Source organism: Aphelocoma coerulescens, chromosome 5, assembly GCF_041296385.1.
Source record: "Aphelocoma coerulescens isolate FSJ_1873_10779 chromosome 5, UR_Acoe_1.0, whole genome shotgun sequence".
Taxonomy (NCBI): Eukaryota; Metazoa; Chordata; class Aves; order Passeriformes; family Corvidae; genus Aphelocoma; species Aphelocoma coerulescens.
In genome coordinates, this window is record NC_091019.1 from 41,097,544 (window position 1) to 41,123,378 (window position 25,835).

The 25,835-nt window shown below is 36.3% G+C and overlaps 1 protein-coding gene across 8 annotated transcripts in view; it reads left to right on the forward strand.

The window, feature by feature from the left end:
* NPAS3 (neuronal PAS domain protein 3) overlaps positions 1 to 25,835 on the forward strand; it is a 599,417-nt gene that overhangs the window by 16,926 nt on the left and 556,656 nt on the right. For 3 of the 8 annotated variants that reach the window (XM_069017788.1, XM_069017787.1, XM_069017785.1), the window contains exon 1: positions 18,577 to 18,742. The exons of 2 other annotated variants lie outside the window; for them this stretch is intronic. The gene's annotated coding sequence lies outside the window, so the exon portion shown is untranslated. Of the gene's footprint in view, positions 1 to 16,982; positions 17,047 to 18,576; positions 18,743 to 20,571; positions 22,423 to 25,835 lie in introns of those variants that run through there. 3 more of the 8 variants (XR_011151409.1, XM_069017786.1, XM_069017792.1) reach the window with 3 other exon arrangements.

Consider the following 25,835-nt stretch of genomic DNA (forward strand, 5'->3'; position numbering starts at 1 on the left):
GAGTGGCTGAACAATTCCTGATTAAAAGATATACCACAGCAGATGATCAGTCTTCAACTGTGATCAAGTTTGTTGTATGTGATACTAAGTATTGTGTAATTGAGTATATTGAGTTTAAGGGATAGAAGTTCACCTGCAATGAAACAGTGGGAGTCTAGAAAAGAAAGACTGAATCAGAGTCTTTTAAAATGTTGGGGATCATAATAGATATCATAATATCATTAGATATTATGATTGTAATAGAGATCATAATAGATCATAAAATTATTGCTGTAGCACAATACATAGATAATGAGTATCAGTTATTTTCTAGTGGGAAAAATCACGGGAAGTTACTGATCAGAAGTCTTTTCTTAAATCCAAAATTATGCAAAACGGTTCTGGGAACTGTGGAATTTTGTTTGTTCCTCTACTACTTAACATTGTGGACAGGATTAATCAGAAATAGAAGCATGCTACAGACAACCTTTAGCATCAGCGGTTCATGCCAAATTCATCGTCTGCATATTTTTTTATTTTTAATTGCTTATAAGGTGTGCTTGGGCATAAGAGGGTTCCTGCCACTTGGGATTTTTTTTTATGGTTACTACAAGTATATCCCTAAGTATTCTGGAAGAAATGAAAGAAGTCAGTTCTGTACTGCAGGTGACAGGTAATTTGAAATAAGTGAGAATTTTTCAGAGGTCCACTGACATGGGATCTTTAAAAAGAAGTGCAGTGGAAATGGACATTTAACAGGAAGAAAATAGGAAGAAGAGTTTGTTTCTACATAAGAAATGGGTGCACAAGAAAACTGGAAATAACTTTTAAAAACTAACGAAATTTGAAGCTTGTGACATTTGGTTAGCTCTGTCTGATGTGTCTCTAAGAGATATGAGGTGATTCAAGAATGGAGAAAACAGGATTAAATATTAACATTTCACTTCATGGTGCAGGAATGTTTTGCATCAAGTTGGCTATATAGAAATGCACAAAATAAAGTGGAGTAGATAGATAACTTTTAACAACTGTTCCAGACGTTAAGAAATAGCTTCTGTGATCATGCAGCACTTCACAGCCTGATATTACAACCACTGTTACATGTCATGTTGATGCCTGTTATTTCCTGGAAACAGAATTATTACAGGAAAGAAATTCTTGTTCTGGGAGCATCAAGCTGCTAGAGAAATGCCTTCGGTTCAAATGGGCAGGACACAGACTTAAACATTATATTTAAGGAGAGCATTTGTTCTTGAAGTGAATCATAAAGGATTACACTGGCTGCAGAACATGAAAGACCACTACCCATATAATTAGGTGCTGTTTTACTCTGCAGTCATATGATTTCACTGTTCAGCATAAAACATGTTAAAAGGCTTGCATGTCTGGTGCTTGTTTCTGTCCTTACAATTGAAACACTATGCTTGTTTGTGGGAGGGCAGAGGGCTGAAAAGAAATGTAAAACTTCTCAGGGAAAGCTGACCTTGGTAAATAAGGGAATGTCTTCATGTTCATTAAGGGACTGTGCTTCATTTGTGAAACAGAGGATCCCAGATGGAATCTCTTAGGTGAAAAGTTACCTTCTAAGTAAAAGTATTATGGAGTCTTACATAGTTGTACAGAGCTGCTCAGCTATTACTAGAAGGACCAGACGAGAAGTACTGAAAATTTATCCCTGTAACCCGATGGCTGGATTGAGGGTAGAAGGGGTCTTTTGATCTGCAGGAAGAAGAAAGGAATGGTAGTCAGTGGGGACAGCATTTTTCTGGAAATCTCTTTAGCTTCCATTTGGAATTATTTGGGGCTGTACGTGGTGTGGGCACTACTTTCTTCTTCTCTTGATCCCATGGGCCAAAGTGTCCAATGTATCACAATGAAGGTGTATCTGGCCGTGCAGTGAGAGGACATCTGTGTTGTAGCTCCAAGCCCAGAGGCTGTCTGCCCATTCTTTTGATAAGATAGGGCTCTTGTTCTTAAAGAACCCAAGACATGGGCAAGGATGATGTTGTATGTCCATTGAATGGTTTGGTGAACTTGATTGCTGTCCAGATGCTCTAAGCTCTTTTACTGAAGGTGAAGGCAGGAGGCAAGATGAGATTTGCAACGCTTTATCACAAAAGTATTCATTTGTAGAAAAATTGGAAACAAGGATTTGTAAAGTACTGTGTGTTTCTCCATCAAAGCAATCAGATGGAAGAAGGTGGGGAAGCCTCCCAGGCATTGCTCAAGGCAGCATAGCAGCACAGAGTGCAAACAGGAGACCAAACCTTGAACACGCGCTGGTGTCCAGCTGGTGCTTTAAGGATCATACTTTCACTTTGAAAGGTAAAATATACTATAATCAAAGTCTTCAATCAGCACCTTTAAAAAGCAAAGAAAATGGGTATGCTTTCTTGCCTTTTATGACTTCATGATTTTCATGCTTTCCATGACTCTTAAATTAGAGGGAGAAGCCTGAACTCTCTTACAGGTGGACATTACAGGCCCAGCTCCCTGTTGGTAAACAGATGTTATTGCAGTTTGCAACATGCAACTTGTTTTATTTAATTTGTAGAATTATTTCACAACAGAGTGAACTAAAATGATTATGCAGTTTCACCTCTGTAGATACCTACCCTGGACAGCTATTTTAAATTGATTTCCTTAGTTGAGTACTAGTGTTGGCTTGTTAAACTGAGGCCCAATAGAATAGGTGCTTTAAAAAATCTTGTCATGGATTTAGAGAACTTTGAACATGCTTTGTAAGACTTAAAAGATGTGGAAGTTATGAAGATGCTGAAAATTTTCTGCAAGAAACAATAGATTCATCCTTAAAATAGTACCACATAAGCTGCTTAATAAAGTTCTAATAAGATACTTAAAAGTGTGCCTTGTAATACCTGAGATGTATACATCTCTTAATGAGATTGTTTTAAGATCAAATATTGACAGACATGTTTTTAGCAGTGTTTGATATTGTGTCAAACTTGATTTTTTTTGCCCTGGAGAGCACATAAAAACTTTTTCTAGCAAACTCCTTATTAGCATAAAGTAATGGATTCCAACAGATGAAATATGAGTATTTAATCAAGAGAAAATCTCATTTTTGCATAAAACTACAGAATTCTGAAGTTTTATCTCTATGGTCAGATTTACTAAAAATGTAATTGTCAATATACATTTCTCCACATCAGATTTTTTAAGATAGTGTGATCAGCTGCTTTGCTGACACAGTAAGGTGTTAACTGATTTTAATTATTTGAGTTCTTATTGAGCTATGGATTGTTATTTGTTCACAGAGATAGCAAAACAACTAATCAAAATTATGTAGAGTTATCTTTTCATAAAATATTACCGCATGTTTAAAACTGAGCTAGAAATGTAATGATAAAAAGAAACAATTATCACTCTTGATCAAAAAGAAATTATTAAAAATAATTCACTGGCTGCCTTTTTACAAATTAGAGGTGATGAAATTTATGAATCAGACTTAAGTTCTGCATTTTCAAGAATATGGCTATAATATTTGTAATCAAATCCTGTCAATTATTTTGTGTTTACCATGAAGTTTTTAATTTCTCAAGTAACTTGCCACTCAGATACATGTTTTCACATATTCAGGTTTTCTGGTTGAGGCTAAATAAGGCAGATAAATAAGTGTATATCTTATACATACAAAATATACATATATTAATAAAGGCCGTTCTTGTGTAAGAGATCCAGATATTAACAAGGGCAAAGAAAAGTAGTAGAAGTAGTAAGTTCATCACAAATAATTCCCTTCCCAGGAAGCACAAAGCTTCTCTTAGAGGCTGTGATTCTGTGTGTGGGGAAGTGGTGTGTGGCAGAATGTGCTATAATGAAGTTGTCAGTGTTTACACTTTTTTTATTGGAAGGGTGTTCATTACTGCTCTAGTGATGAATTTACTACTGCACGATGTAAAATAATTTGGCAGATGTATTTTATTTAGGTAAATGAATATAAATCAGCCCTACATTTTTTTTGAGAACTTAGCTGTGCAGCAGAAATACACTAAAGCTTTTTGAAGCTTTCAGTGGAAAATATCAGTTTACAGATTAGAAGAAAAAACTTCAGAAATTAGAAAAGACTAATGTCTGTAGATAGACAGTATTTTGCCAGTGCATAAGTAAAGAGATTGCAGCAGTTAAATAAGTTATCTGAACTGATTAAGAGAGTGGCAATAATTAAATAGATTAAACAAACAAAAAGAGGTTAATATAGTAAGAACTATTCTAGAAATTGAAATTAACTCCTGGAATACTTGAGTTTCATATCTGTAACAGCATCTAAAAAATCTAATGACAGTTCTGATGTAAAAGAGGTCAAATACATTGTCAGATGAGTTTATATATATTCACAAAAATAATTGGAGTAGGAAGGCCAACTTGTCAGATATACTGAGAATTCTTAGAAACCAAGGGGTTTGAATGAAAATCTGGGTGACTCTTAAGTAATCTTGCACATAGATCAAAATCCAAGCCTATCCAGAGTGATTTGATTTGATCCACTGATATTGAAATGTTGAAGAGAGACAGTATCTAATGTTCTTCCATTTAAAGTGGATTTAATAGCAACAACAATGTCAAAATGATTGAAATTTGCATTTTCCAGGCTTTAGGATCATACTGGGAATATCACTGTGGATTAATCCTGAGCTTTCTTTTTTCTAATAGAAAGTAGTCAGAAAAAAAAGGTGTACGCTGTGAGTAATTTTTTGCCATTACTTAGATCCAAACAATTCCACTGGTGTTAATGAAGTTGGAGACTGTAATTGAAAAGAGAAATTGGCCCTCTGCTATTGAAATTTAATATATACACTGAAAATGTTTTTAGGAAAAATAAATGAGTTCTACCAATAATTCAAGTAAAAGATGGGATTTGCTTAGCTTTAGGTTAAAATCTTGATGGGGTAAACACTTTTTTGCCTCAAAGTTTTGTGATTATTTGATTAATACACTGGTGTTGATTTTTGCTTTATCAGTGAGATGCCCCCAAGAAGAAGTGAAATTGAAAAAAATTGATTAATTGCTGCTTATAATTAAACACATAGAAATTAAAAAAGAATAGTATTGATATTTTATTTTATTTTATTTTAATGTAGGACTCCTTGGAGACAAGATTAATTGAAAGGAGAAAGAGAAGCAAGCCCTTAAGGCTGGATAATGTATTGCTTTCAATTTCACTTGCTAGTATAAACAAAGCAGATGCTGAAGTTGCCCAAGAAATTAAAACTTGGGTTTGCAGATTTGTTTAAGTGAAAATTTTCAGTAAGTCCAAGTAAATGCTATTAAAACTTTTAGCTTTAGAGAAAGGCTACTTTAAAGCAAACAAATAAACAATGTTCTCTATTGAACAATTATTTGAAATTGCAGGGTAATATTTTCAAAACAGTAAAAGTTTCACTTTCAGATATATTTTATGCAGAAACTTTAATCTCATGGAAAAGCACAAGATATATAAGTGCTTAAGGTCCTGTTTTTTTCTTTCTATTTTTCTAATTTTTGCCCACCATCAATAAAATGCTATTTGGATTGTGGTTTTCATAGAAGAAGATGTTGGTATCACAGAACCTAATCCAGTTTTCAGTAGAAGCTGGACTGGGTTCTTTATTTCTGCCAGAAAGAAATGCTTTTAAAAGAAATGGGTAGATTCTTTGAAGATGTGAAAACTCGACGCCACACAGTAGATAGTGAAGGGTGTCAGGATTTCACATGTGAACATTTAAAGCCTAATAACAATATATGAAATATGCAGATACTTCAGGCTGAATTTTAAAGCCAATTCTGTTTTATCATGTGTTTTTAGATGATGTAACATTCAAAATGCACTGGTGCTCTTCTCAGTGTATGCTAATGCAGCAAGAAGGGTGATACCCATTCTCTTCCTGTTATAGAGTGTTTGGTCCACTCTTTCAAATCCTTGCATTTCTACTTAAGATTTCATAGGTAAGTACAGGGATCTTACCCAATTAAAGATTTTCAGGATCACTCATATATTTAATGAATGAGTGCTCAGTGGCAACATACAGTGTGCCAGAACAAGAAGTTATCCAAGGAACAGAACATCCATTCAAGATTAATTTAAAATTTAAATAAGCAAAACTAGACAAAATATGAAACAAATACAGTGCTACAAAATGTAGGGGAAAAGAGCCCTGGGATATAACTTTGTGTTAAATATTCTTTTTAATTTAGGGAATTTGTATTCCTCTGTCTTGTAATAGTGATCTGTTCTATCCTTACCATTCAGAAGCAAGCAGGCAGAAGCTTTATTTTAGATTTTTAATGTCCCCATCTAGCCTTTTCTTTCTATTATTTTAAGTGCATGGCACAAGTTTATTTCTGCTTGTGGCTAGGGAAGTTACTAAATGCCTCCTCAGAAAGCTGGCTGTCCTCCGAGCCAATTGAGACGTTCTGTTCTGCCAGCTCCTAGGGTCAGGGAATCACTCTGCTGGCAGGAGCACCTGGCATTTGTCATGGAGGACATTCCCCTATTGTGTTCAGGCCATGCCATGATTGCTTTAAATACTTCAGATTAACGTGTCCCAAAAGAAGGAGAAAAAATCCCTGACAAGCAGTATAGTATTAAGTAGGTATAGATCTGTGAAGCTCTACCAAAGATTACTGAAGAGGTAGCTTTCCTTCTGTCATGGTAGGGGTACAATGATTGCATATCTCCACATTCCTAATTGAATTTTATTTTGAAATGTGCCTTGGACCATCATTGCTGACCAATTCAGCCCTATTTCTATGCTCACAAAAGTCAATCAGTGGAAAGACTCTCACTGACTTCAAGTGATTTTAAATCATTCTCTTAGTCTAACATATTAAAACTCTCCTTAGTGTTACTTTTGTGCTTACTAGATAGTGCCTGTGAAATGACTCATTACTTCTTAGAAATTGAGAGTAATTCCTGAAGGTTAAGGCAGCATGATACTTTCCACATTATAAACATAAGAAAAGCTGTAAAAAAGTGAAGTATTAGATAGGCTAGAAAGTATCTTTGTAGGAATTTTCAAAACATAATATCTCCAGGTTGTATGTTGTACTTCATTTTCAGAAGTCACAACTTTGGTTAGATTTTGAAAAATTTTTGAAAAGTCATTAACTCACATTCACTAAAGAGATTAATTTGAAAAAAAAAAAAAAAGGTTTTTTTCATCAAGAGAGAAAGTTGAATTGTTCTAATCCTTAAGTATCCAGCTGATGTCTAGTTATTTATGTTTGGCCCATCCCATAATAACACCATTAATTTTTGTGAATTTCTCAACAGGTGTCCAGCATACTTCACACGTTTAAAAACCTCTTTCAGTGCTGTATCTCGGGCTCACAGTCCTCTTGTCAGTGAGTTTTCTGTGAAGTGCAAAGGCACACATTGCCATGGGCATTATGCACACAGCTAGAGAAGATTTTAATTATGAATCTCTTAGCAGTGAGGGTACATGAGGCATTATTGCTCCGCCATTACTCTCTCTGTCCCCTCATCATTTCTTTTGATTTGCAGAAAAGATACAGGAATTCCCCAAGCACCATTATATTCATTAGGGTCACTTTTATATTTTAATCTCTGTGGTGGGAAAGCTTGTGCTTATTTTTCTCTCAACATCGGTACATAGAGCCAGATTATTAGTTTGTGTTAAGTACCTTGGCTCTGTTGGCTCCAGTGCTGTGTTGTCAATTTACACAAGCTGAGTATCCAGCTGAGTATGTGCAGTGCAGCTAGGAAATCCCATCAAAATTCATTCCAACTTTCCTCTTCTGCTTTTCCTATTCTTTTCTCTCTGTATATGTTTTTATGCCTTAGATGCAAAAACATTCACTTAGTGTAGGTACTAGAGCCAAAATTTTATATAATGTCTTGCTATTAGTCACCAAAAAAGGTCAGTGCCAGTAAGATGTTCAAGTTCTTTTAGAAGCTGGCCACTTACATTTAGAACATCTAATTTTTTTTCATCACTTGGGGCCTCCTGCAGATGAAATCAATAAGAGACCCTTTGATTTCAACGACAGCTAGGTAGCACTGCCATTTCTGCAATTCCAAACTGTAAGTAGATACTGGAAGTCTCCTTTATGCATTCACATTTATGAATCTTAAAAACAGCATGGTTTTCTATTCCTGACAATTGATAAATGCTTGATATGTAGTAAGATATTGAGTGAATTGTGTCAAAGCACAGTATACCTTTAACCTCTTGCTTTCCTTCCTTTTTATTTGTTATTTTTTAAACACGTATGGTGCTCTTTGAAGTCTTTTTTCTACCTGTATGACCTTTAGGTAGGAGCAGAGTTTTAACAAAATTCTCTTTATTTTAGTACTGACTGTTGGCAAAGCAGCTACAAATCCTGGGTACGCATGTATCATTGTTAACATGAGTTATTAAAAATGTTATCATTTGGTAGTGGTGTAAAACTTGGTAGTTCCTTAAGACTCATACCTACCCATACATACACACACGCACACAGAGTTTTAATTCAAGTGTTTTTATAAGGTGAGTTTTGCTTATATTAACTGGAACACATTAATCAATCACTTTTTTTTTATTTCTTTTCTTTTGAAGAGTAAGTCAGAAAGGCTCTAGTTCTGTTTATATTGGAGAATCATTTAAACCTATTTAAGAGGAGAAGCATAAATATAATTTCCCCTTTTCTTAGGAAAAGCACCAGCATTCCCTATGAGGACAAGGAGCAGGTAGGGGCAGCCAGAACACATGTATATCACTCCTTCAGAGCCTCAGTGATGTTACCCTGTGCTGACTTTGGTGTTTTTTTATGCACGCTTGCAAGGAAGTTGGCCAAGGGTAGTTACAGATAGGCAGATAAAGAGGTAACTGAGAAACTGATGATTGTTTTCTTTTATATGAAGTTTTAAAAATTCCAAAAGCTAGTCACTTAGAAAATAGCTAGGTTTCAGTTATTCAAAAATAACAAAGGTTAAAATTAGATGTTGAGTGAAAATCCTGTAAGTCATAGAACTAACAAGGCTGTCCTCATCATTGCAGGATGAGGACGAGAAGGGATGTTATTTTAGTTGGTTTTGCTTCCTTTGTCTTCACAGATTGTAAGTCTCTGACCAGGACTGACCATTATATGTGTTTTTATTGGCAGCACACTAAAGCCAAGAGCTTGATTAGCTTTGGGTACTCCTGGATTATAAACTAGTGGTAAAATATTAATAAAAAAGGAAAACAAACTTATGAATGACTGGCTGTAAATTGAAGTGTGAATTCAGATAGAATGAGTTGTTCAGTTTAAAGCTACAGGGAGTCGACTGGTTTGGCAGAAATTTTGCTAGGAAGTGGTTTTGGATTTTGGTTTACTTCTATGGGAGTTGCAAGGAATTGGAACTGGGCGTTCCTTGAAATGCAAATTTTTGCCAGGGTTTTTTGAGCATGGCCATGGAAACCAAGGAGGCTTAGGTACTCATTGGCATTTCCCACCCTTTTTTGTGGAACTCTGCAATTAAGGGCCCATCAGTCTGGAGTGGCTGATTGGAGAAACAGAGGGTTCTTTCTTAAGTGGAAATATGCTTTCTCTGACTCAGATCTACCCTCTGGATCTCATTCTAAGTTGTCTGGAGTGTCAAGTTTAGTTAATTGTATATTCCCATTGAGTAGGAAAACTGAAATAAACTGTTGATTTCAGTTTGTTGCTCCGTATTTTCAGAGGCTTAGATAGTTTTGTCTTGAACTCTAAGAAGGCCATTGTAAAAGTTGAATTAGTATCTTAAAAAATGAGTTATTGTTGACTGGCAAGATTAGGTTCAGCATAAACAATAGGTCTGAAGGGAAGATCTGACTAACAGAAACCAAATTTACACGTTATGACCCCTGAACAAATATTGGGTGGATTTGATTGAGATTTACCTCAGTTAAAAAAATAATGAAGAGCTGCATGTTAAATTTTCTACAATGTCATGAATTATAATACTGAATCCAGTGTCATTAAATTGTATTTTTTTGTTTCTCGTCAGCTACAACAATTTCAGCAAAGCACAATCCGTGTGAAAGTATGAATAAAATTCAGGGAGTAGCATCAAGGACTTCTGAGCTCAGGAAACTGAGTTTGGCAGTGCTAATTTGTATTAAAGTTGTTGTTGCATGACAGCAGGAAAAAGATTTAATGCTTGCCACCTGAATCAAGCCATGGAACATTGGTTTCTATAACTGCCATGAATTTGAATCAAGGCCAATATCTCTAAATTTGAAATAAACTGATACTCTGTCTTGAAAGAAGATACAGGCCACTTATGTTGCAGAAGGTATTTAGAAAATGTATTTCAATTTAATTTTCAGCAGTATATATCTTTCACATTTTTAGGCACTTTAGCACTGGCCTTTTTGGCTTTTTCTATATTCCAGCAAGTATGTAGCCTTTCAGCCATTTATTTATCAATATCCAGTCTTGAACTAATACTGATTTGCCCAAGACCACAGATGCTGGTTTTACTCCCACTATTACTATGCAGCTGCTTAACTTAATCTGAAAGTCATTTTTCTTTTGTCTATAACTGCATTAATGGAGAAAATCAGATTTCAAGCCAAGTAGTCACACTACAAAGCTTTATAGTCATCAGATACGAAGCTTGTATCATGAGCCTAAGTGTAGCAACATTGTCTTTACAATAGCATGTAGTGTGGTGATATCTTTCTTTTTAAAGGATCCCTAACTGCTTTACAACAAGCAGTTCAAGCAGGCAAGAGCCATGTGAAATTCTTTCCTGTGTCTGGACTGTCTTTGAATCTCTGTGTAAATACCACACATTTACTCACATGATTGTTTATCATTGTAACAAGAATAATTTGAACATTTAGCTCATATCTGGGAGTAGTGAAACAAACCCCCTCATTCCTAAGTGTAAATTAAATTTTGAACTTCCTACCAGGGCTGAGTGCACAAGATCGTGTGACGTTTTAGGACTGGTAGTGTGAGGACTAAGTAGCAGCACTTGAACCCAGCTGCTTTCTTTCCACACATGCCCTCTTAAAAGTGGTTTCTGTTTTTCACTGAGTGCAGAAGATCCTAGTAATTGATCCATTACATGTGAATAACTTAATCCACCATTGTAATCTAGCTATCTAGATTGAAATACAGCAGCTGTTTCAGAGCATGTAAGAGCAATACACAAAAATCTTGTGATGGAAGGGGAAAAAGGTACTGTATGCATATGGAAGTTCCAGGGAAACTTGTAGAGGTAGAAGGCAGCTATTCCGCTAAAGTTATTTGATGTCTTTGTTGTCATATAACATACTTTCTAGGGTTGTCTTTCATGTCCCTGATGGAGCCCTGAGGATATACTCCATTTCAACCCTGTTTTTAACCTCTCTCTGTGCTCAAAGACACAGCCTTCTTGGTGAGGAGGATGAGATTCTCTTCAGAGCTGAACAGTGCTGCTCCTTAATCGGCTGAAGTGGTTCTTGCACGATAACAAGAGGTACTAGTCTCACCCCAGGTTGTGCCAGCTTGGGAAGCTATAGAGAGGCTTGAAATTTAACCCAGATCTATGGCATGGTGATACAGAGCATTACCTTTAGGCAAGCAGGCCTAACTACAGTCCATAGTTGAAATTTAAACTAATTTAAAAAATGCTTTCAATTTTAAATGCCCCAAGGTTCCTATGGTTTGTGAAGCTGCATCTCTTTCAAAATATTATGAACAACACTGAATTTGTTTGCTTTTGGTGGATATGCTATAAATATGAAGAATGATAAACTTTAGGGGTGAGTAGTATTAGAAGAAAATAAAGAAGTACTTGCACTGTCAAGTGTTAGTGCTGTCATTTAAGGGGCTACATAGCAGGAAGGCTGCGGAGAACTGCCATTATTGAGCTTGTGAAACAAAATTACATAGTAATTTATGCTTTTTTAAGGGTGTGGGAGGTAAAGTTCGTTTTCAACATTGTCTTTCCACTGATCATGGAAGCTGTTCTGCAGTATTTTTCATAGATACGTCTTTACACAATTGTGGTCTTTTGTGTGTAGTTCTAGTTTATTCTACTGAGTTGCAACTTAAAATGTTACGTAGCGTATCTTCCAAAAAATATAAGTATGCAATATTATTGCTTAGCTTTCATGGCGCTGTGTAGTCCCTTCTAGTATCAAATGCCTGTATTACAGGTTAATTTAAATGTTGAGGGGAAATATAATTTTAAGAAGACTGAAAGACTAAAACACAAAACAGTCTATTTTTTTGTTTGGGTTTTTTTTCCTCCACAAAGCAACCCAAAAGCGATGGTTGAGAAGCATGCAGAAACACTGCCCTGTTTAGCCTTCATCTGTTCAGCAATCCTGCTTGCAGCTGAGAATCTTACATTATTTTCACATTTAGAACTCTTGGTTTTGGACTGCTTCTCTGAAGTTTTTTAGCATGATTTCCTTCAAAAGCAGCCCCACTTCTTTTTCCTTTTATACTTTAATGCTCTTTTTAATAAGCACATGGCATGGTACTTGTGATTGACAACAGGCTAACGGTGTGCATTCAGTGCATGATGTTGTTGTTTTTTAAAGCAAAAACTTCTCTTAAAAAAAATCTGTTATCATAAAGCAGCGGATTGTCTTTCCAGCAATAATCTCATTTATTTTGTAGAATTAAAGGGAAAAAGGAGTAAGTGAAAAGGTGCTTTTCTTGACTGACAGTGCCACAAGCTCAACCTGGAATTTGAAAGTTCACCTATATTCTTTCTGGTTCATGGATCACCAACAATGAGGATCCTACATCTGGAACTTAGCTACCAATTATGCTGGTGCAACAGCCAGAACAGAACCCAGTGTACTCTTCTGTAGCTGTGCTGACTCTGTAAAAGAAAAAATAAAAAACCCAATTTTTTTCCCATAAAAGCAATAATGATTATTTCCATCAATTGTAATAAGATGATACCATGTTTAAAGATATTTTTAATATTTTTCCTTTTAAATGGTGATAACAGTCACATCTCTTTCTGTCATTAGTACATTGGAGGAGTGTATTAAAGTAATAGGTATTGTTATCCTGGGGTGCATTGGGAACAGTGTGGCCAGAGGGTCGAGGGATGTTATCCTCCCCCTATTCTTGGCCTTAGTGAGGCCACATCTGGAGTGCTGTGTCCAGTTCTAGGCTCCTCAGTACAAGAAAGACAAGGAGCTACTGGAGAGTGTCCAGTGGAGGCCACAGAGATGATTTGGGGTATGGAGCATCAATCTCATGAAGAGAGACTGTGGGAGCTGGACCTATTTAGTCTGGAGAAGAGAGGAGTGAGAAGGAATCTCATTAATGCATATAAATATCTCAGAGGCAGGTGCCAAGAGCATGGTGCCAGACTCTTCAGTGGTGCCCAGCAACAGGATGAGGAGCAGTGGTCATGAACTAAAACACAAGAAGTCCCTCCTCAACACGAAGAACTTTACAGTGAGGGTGGCAGAGCACTGGAAGAGGCTGCCCAGGGAGGTTGTGGATTCTCCCTCCCTGGAGACATTCAAAATCCACCTGGATGTGTTTGTGTGTAACCTGCTCTAGGTGACCCCGCCTTGGCAGGGAGGTTGGACTAACTGATCTCCAGAGGTCCCTACCAACCCTTAAGATTCTTTGATTTAGCTTGATATAGTAATTAATATAGATCTGTTCAGAGCAGGTTTCCCTTCTTTCCACAGGAAAAGACGGGGATCCCAGTTCCAAATTACACATGACAAGCCAAGGTTTTCCCAAGTCCTACCTCTGGCAAAATGTGTTCCAGAGATATTTCTTAAGAAAAGATAATAGAAACTAGGCTTCTCCTGTTTTAACATTTCAGTTTTTTGACAACTATATGGTGTTTGCCTACTTGAAACATGGTAGGAATTTGGGAGAATTTGTTGCAGCCTGGTGTACTAATTGGTAGGTATTCAGGTAAATAACAGGCATGCATTTATTCTAGGTGGTAACATCCTTATGAACTGTGTATTATTTTATTATATATATATATACACACACACACATATCACCTATATCTCAGTTCAGTAATAACATCCAATAACATGCACAACCTAAAGTGTCTTTTTCCTAAATTTACAGTACACAGAAGTTTATATACATTGTGGGGTATTACTCGCGATTGCAACAACAGTTGCAATTTCTCAGTTCAAAAGGGCTATGTACATATATCTCTTCATTTGTAGTATGTAACTCTATCCTGATAACATGTGACATTTTCCCTGGTGCAACAACGTCTTTGTTAAGGCTGTGTTTAATATTCTAATCAGATATTAGGAAAAGTTCTTCATCCAGAAGGTGGTAAAACATTGGAACAGAGTCCCCAGGGAAGTAGTCATAGCCCCAAGTCTGACAGAGTTAAAGAAGTGTTTAGACACCACTCTCAGGCACATGCTGTGATCCTTGGGATGGTCTAGTCCAAGACCAGGAGATGACTTTGATGATCCTTGTGGATTCCTTCCAACTCAGCATATTCTATGATTCTGAATACCTAACTATCTTTCAAACAAATAACATTTTTTAAAGTACTTGCAAAATGCTTTCTTTTCCAAATATACTTTGGTGGAATGCTCCAGTAGACTAGTATATGATGATATCAAAGTTTTTTTAATTATAATTTGATCATTTATCTTGGGATCATCCAAACTTTGCTTACCCTAAGAGAAGTTCTTGTTCCTGAATCCCACTGATGATACCTTTAAGAAATTTTACCTTATTATGCCTTCCCTTTATGCCTGAAAGACAGCCTAGGAAGTGGAGTAACATCCAATATACAGTGAGAATTCAGAGTATTTGCAGAAATAAAAGTTTTTGCCAGTACATATATTTATCCTGTTGAGACCTTTTTTAAGTTTCCTTTCTTCTGTAGTTGATTTTTCCCTTTCATGTGCTTAATTGGGAGTGATGATACATAATAAACACATTAAAATACACAGCATACCAGGCTGAATGTGAAAATGCATGTCTTTGGGGTAGATAATATTTCATTTTTGTAAGGTGCAGAAGTGAGTGAGGGGTGTATTTATGTTTTACACCTTGGCCAAATAGTGGACTTCTCTGTGATGTAACCTATTTAGTTGCAGAAACTTTTCTGTGTAGCTGCCCTGCGGTGCTGAAAGCAAATTATGAATGCTGTACTGTTTAAGAGTAGAAAGGTTTGCCTGGAAGAGAGCGGTATGCCTGGGCCCCCTGCTATTGAGAAGATGCCAGTCAGAAATGAAAACGTCTTTCATGAAACTATAGCGAACTTCCCTGTGATACAGTACAATAATGCAAGGAATTTTTAGTCAAAACCTGTAAAAATAAGTATAATACCTTGAATGTGGCAAAGAAGCACTGGCTTATAAGGGACTATTTTAAGAGGTCACTGCCAAAAATATGTGTGGTTCTAATACAGTTTTAGAAGTGACAGGATTGAGGAGTTTTAAGCCTTTCCCCTCAGCTCACCCACCCCCACCCCCCGCCTCCCCCCACCTTTTGAGATCTCCAGTTTCTTTTGCCTTTTGGTTACAACTACAAAAGATGTCTTCTGAGAAAAATGCTTTCTGCATGACATCAGAATAAAGGAATGTTCCACACTATTCAGCATGCTTAAAAGTATTGGTTGACTGAAATAACATTACATTTAAAATTAATGCTAAACAGAAAGCCAGTTAAGAGACAAAACAGAGCAAATAACGTTTCTGCAAACTTTTATCTTTAAGAAACATTGATTTATTGGACTTTATAGAGGTGTTTTTTTTAAAATAATAAAATTATGCCCTGTGTAACAGCCCAGTAAAATAAAGAAAACTGCTGTTTTGTTGTTTGCTGAAATGCATGTAGCCACAGGTGAAGATAGAAAAATTAGGAATCAGAACATAAAAAGTACATAGATGTAGAAAAGTTAATACATTACTCTAGATGGGAGAAAGTTGTAAGAAAGATATTTGCTTCATGCAAAAATCCTCAGGTTTTTTCATTGTCAGTTGTTAATTTTTGTTTTTGTTAATTTTTAATTTTTGTCTGACCTCAATTTTTTTCATGTAGTATTAATAACAAAAGCTAATTATTCTCACAACTTATGCATTTATGAAAGTGTTTATTTTTCTTGAGCAATAACAAATACGTTATTGCTTAGACAGTCACCCTTACATTATTCTTGGGCATGGCATAATTTTCATTGGCGCTTGGGATAGTCAAAGAAAATTGGAAAATTGTTAAAAATAGAAAAAGCAAAAGCTGACACTTAAGGAAGTATCTTCTAAACTAACAAAGTACACATAATAAACTGTAAAATAAAAGTAGTGAAATTAGTAACTGTTTTGAATTAAGACTTGTACCAGTTATAAATATAGGGAGCTCACTGTTCAGAATCATGAAACTTCAAATTTAATTACTTCTTGTATTGTTAAAGAATAATTATTCACTGCAGATCAGTAGATTTCTTGTCAAAAAGAAAAGGAGGCTTAAGATGCATTTCAGCTCATAGGTGAGAAGGAAAGCTTAATTTCTCATGATCAGCTATAAAGGCTTTCATATCAAACCATTGGTGCGTTGCGGTAAAAACCTACATGGATTTGTAGGACAGAATAGAGGTCCTAACACTGGCCTTGAGAGTGTGTGGTGGCAGGGATTTCACAAATGCAGATGTCAGTCATATCCTTCACTGAAGGCATGGAAGACTGGAAGCTGGGAGAGCTGCCAGTTCCCATCATCAGTGGGGACTGATTTTTTGCAGCGCAGCTGTACTTTGTGGGTATGGGCCATAAGCTGCAGGTGTCATCTAGGTTTTAGTGTTGATTATGAGTTCCCTTAAATTTAAATTTCTTTTTAATAAATTAAACCAATGTCAGAGTCTGTGATTTAAGCAGAAAAATGAGAACACTTCCCCGAAGCGGCAGCATTAGCTCAAAGGAGAGCAAGCAAGGTTGTTTAAGCAGATAGGCTGTGGGAAGGCACTTGCATCCCCTCCTGGAAGTATGCTGCCTGCTCTGGACCTTTCTCACCCAGCAGCCTTTGAGTAGGAGCCCAGGTGAGCTGGGGGAGAGATGAAGCAAGGTATCCGACAACCTGAGTATCAGCAGAGCTGCAGCACTGAAGGGAAACAGGGAATTACATATTTTTTTCAGAAATTCAAGTTTCTGTGTAAGTTTGCCCAGTTCTGTAGAGTAAACATTTGTGTGAATAGTGTGTGTTGTTTTATAAGGCTCATGGAAGAAGAAGGGAGAAGGAGAGAGAGAATTGCATGATGAGGGTTGCTATCATATTGCTAATTCTCATCTAATTATGAGTTAATGAGACTCAATGTTTTACTTGAAATCCTCTAGCGTCCTGTGCTTGTTTTTTTCTTTCAGCCAAAAACTTATATTGAGACTGAAAACCTTATTAGGCTTAAAACCAGGAAATCTTATACCTTGAATTTTTTTTTATTATTGTTATTATTATTATTACTCTTTTGTTATTGTCGGCATGCATCTCATGAGATTTTTATTGCTGCAGTTGTCAACCCTTCTACACTGGGTAGCTATTCAATGAATCCATGCAGTGTCTCACACCAAACGAGACACCACCCGTTTTCACATCTGGCAGCTTGAGAAGCATCACAGTGCATGAAAAATAAAACAGAAGAAGGGGGACATCATGTTTTCTGTATATAATCTCTGCAGCAAATCACATCTGTACAACAGAATACTTCAGATAGCAGAATTTTGCTGTGTGTTTTCTTTTTACCATTAACTGAATGAATAATGAAGTGGGATTTGATACATATAGTTATTTGAAGAGATACCTAAAATATATTGAGGTAAAAAAAATGAAAAAAATTGTATTATTATCTTTAACTTTGCATATTGAAAATAAATACTAAGGTAGTGAGGATAGAACCATCAGGCAGACAGCAGGTGGGCCCACCAGCAGGAGGGAAATGATACTTGCTGCACCTGTTCTGCACACTTAAAAAAAATTTTAAAAAATTGGAAATTCCTGGATGACACCTACTTTTATACTGTTATTTCATTACTGTATTTTCCTAGTTTGTCTTCACATTTTTAGGAGGGTCATCTGGAAATTTCAAACTACTTTATGCTATGTAGGTTTCCATGTTTACTTGTATTCTTATATATATATATCACTATGCTACCTGAACTGTAGTGTGGTGCTACAAATGGTAATAAACCCCTTTTTTATTGTCCTGATGGAGATAGCCCACTACTATTATTCCCATTTTACAGGTGGACAAAAGCAAAGTACAGGAAGAGGTCAGCATCAATTCATGGCTTAAGTGTAAACATAATTTATGGGTTATAGCTCAATTGTGTGGAGGATGGAGCCAGTGCATAAAAATGGCTTTGGTTTCCTTTTGCTCTCTTGTAGCTCTGCTGGTTCAGTAACCCTGTAGTTCACTGAAGAATTTGCTGTCTGGTCTAATTTTAGTCAGATTTGAAACAGCTGCAGGGGTCAGAAAGTACCTCATATATCAGTGTGGCAAAGGAAGTGGCTAAACCTGTACCTATTTTTCTTGCGCAACAAGCAGTGGAGAAGACAACAGCATACAAGCTCTAGGTTAGGTATGTGGTGCATTAGGATCAGCTGTTAACTGGTCAGAGCAAGATTGCCCAATCAAGTCATTATTAGGGCCATTGTATATGGAGCACCTGTTGCAAAGTAGATGGATTCTACAAGTGGGTTTGGCTCTAAATTACTGGCTCCCAGAGCTGACTATGAGCCATTTAGGGGATGTTTCTAGAGAGGTGGTTGATCTAAAAAAATACATGCAGGAGTAGGTTGTTTGGTGTTCTTGGCTTCCATTCTTCAGTCTGCTATGACTTCCAAATGAGTATAGGTAGGTTACTTTGCTTGATTTTACTCTGCTTCCTCCTTGGTGGAATTTTACCTTACTGCTTAACACTGTTGCTGCAAACATTAGTGGGGTAGTATCATCAGTTTGACTATCTGAATTCACAAAAAATACTGTGGTTGTCTTTGTCCTGTTCTACTGTGATTTCTTCCTCAGAAGTCCTCTGCTACTGAATATAGCACATGCAGAAATTTTTAATTTGATACTAGAGTCAAAATGTATGGAGTAAAGAGTGTTGAATAAATTAGGAGGGGTGAGAATTTGCTGTCTGTTTTGTTTTCTGGTGATTGTGATTATCGAGAAAACTGTATTCCTGCCTTCAGAAGTTGGATCACATTCAAAAATCCAATAACACCCATTGGAAAGCTAAGCATTTGTGATACTTGATAAAAGCTATGTTTAAGAGGAGGAATTTTGTGTTTTAAAGGCCCAGTTTTGCAAGTAAATACTCCAAGATGCAGTTTGTACTTACAGTTTGAGAATTTCAATTACTAGCAAATGAAAGCTTCATAAAAGTAGAGGCTGTGACTAGTGACAAGAATAGTAGGATTATAGTAGGGTTATATACAGTAGGAATTATTTTATTTCTACAGTGACTAATTAATATGTTTTTCATTGGCTGCCAGTGATTGAGGATTTCATGATGATAAAACAAAATTTACCTTTCCTCAAAATCCTGTTTATCAAGGCTTGTACTTGATCATAGATCTTTATAAGTATTATAGGTGATATTTTTCTGGTTCATGCTTGCCTCATTCTGAAAGAGGCAAAGAATTGCTGAAAAAGTGACCATGACTAAAGATAGTAAACAACCTGTTGTCTGAAAACTGTGATATTCTCAAACAGGAAAATCAACTACTTTTTTTTAGGGCAGTACAGAAACCTTCAGTTTTGTAATAAACTACAACTGGCTTGAAATAGGAATTATAGATGGCTCAATTGAGTAGATTAATTAGGTATTGTACCTCTCTAAATGAGAGCTCCCACGGTTTGTCTTCCAAGACTGCGAAGTGCATTTTCCATAGTTGTTCAATCAATGCATGCATTTTGGTGGGAGACTCCATTCTGCCTGAAAAAGGTGTCTCATATCCACCTAAGGAGGATTCTTTTTGAAATGGACTGCATAAACAACTAAGTTTTTTTGAGGAAGATCCTTTTAATCTCCCAAGCGTACTGTATGTTTAACTAAGCTATCACTGTCATTCAGATTAGTTGATATGCCAATCCTAGTATTTGAAAGACAAGCTGAACATTATGTCCATAGAAAGAAAGAATTAAATAAAATTTCTATGCAAATGACATTTTATACATGTTACTGAGGAAAGTTTTATGTCAGGTTGCAAAGCTGTTATCAGTACATTCATTCTTTTAGGAAGAATAAAGGCAGTCCTTTAATGTTAATTTAGGACAAGTAAGTAATTACAAGATGTTTACAAATTTGTTTATCAGTAATTTATAACAGGTTTGCATCTTGACAATACAACAAGTTGAAGGGGGGAAAAAAAAGGTGTGTTGTTTTATTACTTTTTCCAAATTAAAAATAAATACGTAATTGAGTAGGTATAAAACCTTTGTTGCACTAAATATGGTAGTGTAGTTACAAAAGACAGACAGGTTACTGCAGATGGGCTTTGTTTGGCTCTTTTGTGCTTTGGCAAGAGGAAATTTCCCTTTAGTATAGGTTCTCTTTCGGAAGCTGACAATTGTTATGTTCAAGTGTGAAGAAAGGTGTAGCTGCTCTAAATTTAGCTATTCATTGCTTGTGAAGTTCTAATCACTGAGTCAGCTGAAGATGAACTCCTATTTCTTCACAGGTCAGGTGCAGTGCAGATAATCAGCGTGAAAGCTTCTGTAACCTGGTCTGCTTACTGAGACACCTTACCTTGCGAGTTAGATAAAGCAGGAAACACAGACCCCAAACTGGCAGTGCAGTGTTTTGGGTTTTGGTTTGTTTTGGTGGTGGGGTTTTGGTGTGGTTATGTTTGTCTGTTTGGATTTTTTTGTTTGTTGTTTGGGGAGTTGCTGTTTTCTGAGACAGGCCTGATTCTAGCCTGTACTTACACAATTTTTTTTATCGGCCCAGGTATTATAACTGCCTCTGAAAATAAGATTGAGTCATATCTTGTTGCACCTAAATACCAATTTACGTGTCCTCGTCCTTAAGTAATCTCTGCCTCAAAACTTGTTTTTAAACTATATGTATACTTTACAAATATTTTTTTTAAACACTTGACCATATAGAATTTGTGTTCTGAGTGGCCTCTCATACATATGTCTGTATTTTCTCTTAGCTTTATTAAGTCTTTATAACTTAAGTGATCTTTATCCTCTTCTCGAAAATGTGTATTTCTGTTGGTATTATTTTATCTGTTAAACAAACCCAGTTTACATACTGCAAAATAAACTTGATCTTTTTAGCGTATTAAAGAAAAGGCAATGGTGACACTTTGGATTTCTTTGAAGACAGTGATTCCCATTTCTGAAATTGGAGATCTTCAGCTTTGACAAGTCACAAGGACAATCACACAGTGTTTGTAAGCCTGTAACTGTTAAGAATATCACACAGACTGCAGACCGACAATCCCTGCAGAACTATGAAGCTAAGATGTTTGTTTAGGTGGTTCTGTAATTGGTATTGCAATGCATCAACTTTGTAAATTAATCTCATCACTGGAAGTCCTTGTGCAGTTTAGGTGCAAGGATTGATAATAAGGCTTTTTGTATTTTATAACAAAGGCATCTGAGGAAAGATGGAGAAAACAATTGCTTCTTTTTGGGTTGTCGTCAAAATACATGACTCTATAGCTGAAAGAGAAGTCTGGTGTGCTATCTGTGCTACACACTGAGGACTAAATGCTTTCTATCTCACACAATGGTAATGACAAATAATTGAGGAGCTCTGCAGGATACAGAGAGTTTTAATTTGTGTGTTCTGAAGCCCAATAAAAAGACACATCATATCTTCCTTTGGTTTGATTCTGTGACCATGTCTGGCTTTTTTTTTTTGCCAGCACCACAGGCTTTGTGCTTGCTGTAGGTCCGTACAGTTACCCTTCTGGAAAGGAGGCTCCTCATGCTTCTTATTTCTTCAGCCTGTCTTTCCTGCTGCTTTTCTGCTCCATTTGTCTTCTGCCATTGCAGATACTGGGTTGAACTGGTTTGCTTCATGGTGTATATAGCATAGGTGTGTGTAGCATATAATTTTTATACCCACAAGCATCAAGTTGGATGGGAGAAAAGTTACTTTGACTCAGTAATACCGTAAACATCACTATGACATGTTATAACATTATAAAAGTAATCTAATAGTTACATGTGGGTCATATTTGCCTTCAACCAAAAAAAAAAAAAAAAAAATTAAGACATATGCTTTAATTCTAATCCAGTGAATAGTTTCATTGATTCCAATGTGCTGCTCACTTACTGAAAAGTAAGAGTGTTTAAGTGCTTTTCCAGACTGAAGTCTTTATCAGTAACCTGCATATAATATATGTGTATTGTTCAGATACACAGGATATTCATGTGGTGAATTATTTCTTTATATTTGATAGGATTGAATAGTATTTTTGTGTCTGTCTGCTCTATTCATTTTTCACATGTTAATGACATTCATCTTGTCTATCTGTGGCATTTTTAATGTGCCCATCACCAGAGTATCTGCCTGTCTCCTGCAAAATAAATGTCTCTCAAGAAGAGATAGGAGCAGCAATGCATGTATAATCATTATTTTTTTTTTTAATTATTACCGGAGCATAGTAGCCTTCCTTCCCCCACTCCAATACTTATTTTTCCTAGTGACAAAATCTGCAAGCACTGAGCAACAAGTTTATCAATTTGAACAGGCCAACTGCACGACTAAATGTATGTGAAACTTAACAAATCCCTTGGGGAAGCTGACTGTAAGAATTTCCTAGTCTGTGTCGAGTTACTGAGGTGAGACATGGTGGATTGAACTTAATGCCTTAGGCAAGCACAGTCAAATAGAGAGAGTTTAAGATTTTGCTGTGTCCATGAAGGGATCTGCTGGTAGTAGTTGTCTAAATTAAGCTTTCAGAAAAGAATATAACACTATCATGAGCTCTTTCCCTTGAATATTTTGGCAGGTTATTCTGGTTTAAAAGAAATCTGAGTAGGATTTCCTCTGTTTAAGCCTCATAGCAGTTGCAGAAAGTTTGAAAGGTTATTCCACTTACCAGGAACAGCAAAATACTGGAGCAGAAATTTTTATTTCCAATGTGCTGTTTCTTTTAAAGGTATAGTGTCTTAGCCAAAAACAGGGATCGTCATCTGCATGGGAATTGACTCCTACCACCTTGTATGTGCTGCTGATACAAAGACTGTGGGGACAGCACACCTGCCCTGGGTTTCTCACCACTTCTTTTCTTGTGTGCATCTTTGTGAAGGGAAAATTGATCCTAGTGACCGATCTGGCTTTAGTGACCTTTATGACCCTGTAGCAGCTAGCCTGAAGAATTGAGCAGCAGCAGCTTGTGAAATAGTCTGTAGACATGCTATGGAGTTTAAATGAGGTCTGCTAGTGAAAGCAGTGCCTTCAGCTCACTGTGAATAAAACTATGTACTATGTACATGCTAAGAGTTGGAGAGCCACCAGGAGGGAAGAGAGAAGCATGGGTACTCAAGTGCGTGCACAAATCTGAAGCTGGAGCTGCTGTTACAGCTGAGTAATTTGTTTCTCAAATGCTAATAACATTGCAGTAGGTTGTAGATCTTCTTGAAAAGGAGCAGGAGCAATGCAAGTTTTCTGTGTAACTGAGAAAGATTCATGTATATTACCACAGGTCGTTATTTTACAGGTAAGGAAAAGAGTTATTGTCTATTACTTATGTGTGACTGAGAATGATGAGCCTTTTATTTGCTTATGTATTTTAGCAGACAACAATGTATAGCAGGAGCCTATAAGTCATGACGTTCTGAGAAGATCCCTGTTAAATCAGAGTATGTACCAGTTGCAGTGAATCCTATACCTGCAGATTTTGAGGAGGGCTTAATGTCTGTTCTTCCTATTTATGGATTTCAAGTTCATAAAATCTTAGAATGGCTTGGGTTAGAAGGGAACTTAAAGATCAAATTTTGCCATCCTATTTTATATTTGAGCTGAGGTATTGCTTGGTTCAGCTGTATGTGGACAAACAAAACCCACAAAGTTTTTTAATATCTTGTTCAAGCTAATATGAATTACAGGTAAGATCAGCTGTTCCCAGCATTGTTGCCTGAGGACATAACACTTCAAATTTTTATTATTTTTAATTTCCTTTGTTCTGCTTCTTATTCATTCTTATTGGTTACAAAACTAATAAAAATTGTAGAATAAGGGGTTGGATTTTGAAAAAAGGCTAGAAGTGGTCTCTTTCCTTCCAGAGTAACACTCCTGGGCGGGAGACAAACAGCATTGGACTTGATTTTAAATATTGAGCTTCAAATGGCACAACTTGATATGAGCAATGAGTGCTTCTCTTGATTTACATTAAAAGGGATCTATAACCCTTGAAGTACAGGAGAGTAATGTTGACTTTGTATAATACTACTAAAGTAATTTTGTGAAGCTGGCTCAAGATATGCAGGTGTATTAGGTAAGAAATTAGCAAGAAGCAAAGTTACTTTTTCAGCAAGGTATGTTGGTCCATGCATAAACTTCTGGTGCTTCCAATGAGAAATTGTGCATGCTTTTTTTGCATTAATTGAGTAATAAGTGATTTATACCTTATCTAATATGACAGAGATTCTTGAATACCTAGAAAAGTTGCTAGGAATTCAGTACTCTGAATGCATGGTGGTGAACAGTCAAATACTTCTAATTTTTCTGGCTGTCACTTTTTAATTTTTGTTACAGCTGACTTTCACCAATGTTTTTTTGATATGTGCAGTAAGAAGACAGGAAAAAAGAATCACTGCAAAGTAAAGTTTTATTGCCATATACAAGTATTATTACATCTTTCATACCTCAAAACAAAAGAGTTCAAGTTTCATCAGTATTGATAGACTTAAGAGTTTGACATTAGGGCTGGACTGCATTTCTTTGGGGCCCAGTGTATGTGGTGTTTTGCCTTGAGCTCTCCTTATTTACTGCTGCAAGGACTATTGGCTGTCAGATAATTCTGTAGTGTGAGTTACTGTATTTCAATAAAGCTGTGGCCTTGGCCTTTAGTCGGGTTACCAGAAACCTATGTTTTCTCTCTTTCTAGTCCAGAGTGGCATTTGCAATATAACAAACATTTTAAAGATTTACTTTGTTATGTTATTTAAAAATGTTGCACCAGCTTAGCGTTTCTTCCCTTAAAGAGGTATGTGTCTTCAAATACTTGATTTCTAATATGAACAAGCAGCCTGACTAGCCTTACACACCTTAACAGTATCCTGTTTTAAGGACAGGATGTTCCATTTTACAAAAAAGACTTGCTCTTTCTTTCCGTAATGAATTTTGCATAAAGGAAGCTAGCCAAAGTTATTGGAAAAGCAAACATCTCAGTAAATTGGGAAATATTAATGCTTGTGAGCTTTCAAGATATTAATATATAATTACAACTGAAATACAATGAAAGATAAGCAAAATATATGTTTTAATTTCTTTCTTATACTGAAAAATATTTTAAAAATTACCTAAATACAGTACAATAATATGTGGGGCTCTGCTGGAGCCTCTGGCACAGGGAAGGGACGTGCCAGATGCATAACTTGCTGTAAGTTGAAACTAAATTAAAACACAGAGGTGGAGGGGCCTGGCAAGTGGTAGGGCATAGCTCTGCCTTCTATCCACTTGTAAGCAGATCTGGCTGGCTTCCCACTGATGAAGATGATGCAAAAATCTGTTGCATCCTGGACTACTGGTACAACCACAGCTGTGGGAGGCATTTAGTTTGTTATTTGCAATATATCCTATGAGGCTTTGCTATATTTCTCTGCCTGTCTTAGTCACACTATGCTGTTAAAATTGACTGGTCTTATAATTGGTTTAACATTTAGAGCATTATTAAATGGAAACTTTTGCCCAACTTTTATTTTAGGCATTTCAGAAGTTTGCACAGTGATATGCTCATTTAATCTAGTGTGCAACTGACAT